Here is a 1,031-nt window from a genome sequence, read left to right as displayed (position 1 = left end):
AGATGAGTCTCACCCTGTTGCCCAGGCTGTAATGCAGTGGTGTGATCATCTTGGCTCACTGCAACCTCCACCTCCCAGTTTAAGCATGTCTCCTGCCTCAGCATCCCGAGTAGCTGGGATTACAGGCACCTGCCACCACACCTATCTCAATTTTTTTTGTACTTTCAGTAGAGACGGGGGTTTCACCGTGTTGGCCAGGCTGGTCTCGAACTCCTGACCTTGTGATCTGCCCACCTCAGCCTCCCAAAGTGCTGGGATTACAGGCTTGAGCCACCGTGCCCGGCAGCCATTTTCTGATGGCTCCATGTGTCGGGACTTCTGGCCTCAAGTCATACAATAGACTGTTAGTGTTATGCTGGCACCGAGGGACTCAGAAGCCAGACAACAGGTGAAAAGGCAAGAAACCCACATTTATTTTTAAAGTTTATATTTATTTATTTTATGTTTATTTATTTTTTGAGACAGGGTCTCTCACTTTGTCATCCAGGCCAGAGTGCAGTGGTGTGATCTCAGCTCACTGCAGCCTCAACTTCCCAAGCTCAAGCACTCCTCCTGCCTCAGCTCCCCAGGTAGCTGGGACTACAGGGGCACAACACTAGGGCTGTTAATTTTTGTATTTTTAGTAGAGACGGGGCTACTGCATCCAGCAAGAACCCACATTTATTGAGCACCAGTTGACTCCAGGCATGACATAGACCTTTGGCATTCTCAACCTGTGGCATTCTAACTACAGCCCTGCCAAATGGCATTATGGTGCCCACTTTGTAGATGTCAACTAGACACATAGAGGGGACATCGCTTGCCCAGAGTTGTGCAGCAAGCGGATACACGGATCTAGACCCAGGTTTGCCTGATTTGAAAGCTTATGGTAATTCCACTAAACAGTGCTCTCTTCTGTGACTATTTAATAGCTTTAGTGGGAATGGGAGAAAAAAAAGGGAACAAAAATATTTAGTAGCCTTAAGCTCTGGTACAAAATTCTTCTACCCACATTAATTCAATCTCTCAGTCATTCATTTACCAAACATTCA

This window comes from Cebus imitator, unplaced genomic scaffold (assembly GCF_001604975.1).
Source record: "Cebus imitator isolate Cc_AM_T3 unplaced genomic scaffold, Cebus_imitator-1.0 Scaffold190, whole genome shotgun sequence".
Classification (NCBI taxonomy): Eukaryota; Metazoa; Chordata; class Mammalia; order Primates; family Cebidae; genus Cebus; species Cebus imitator.
The sequence above is the reverse complement of the archived record's forward strand: the minus strand, read 5'-3'. Positions refer to the sequence as shown.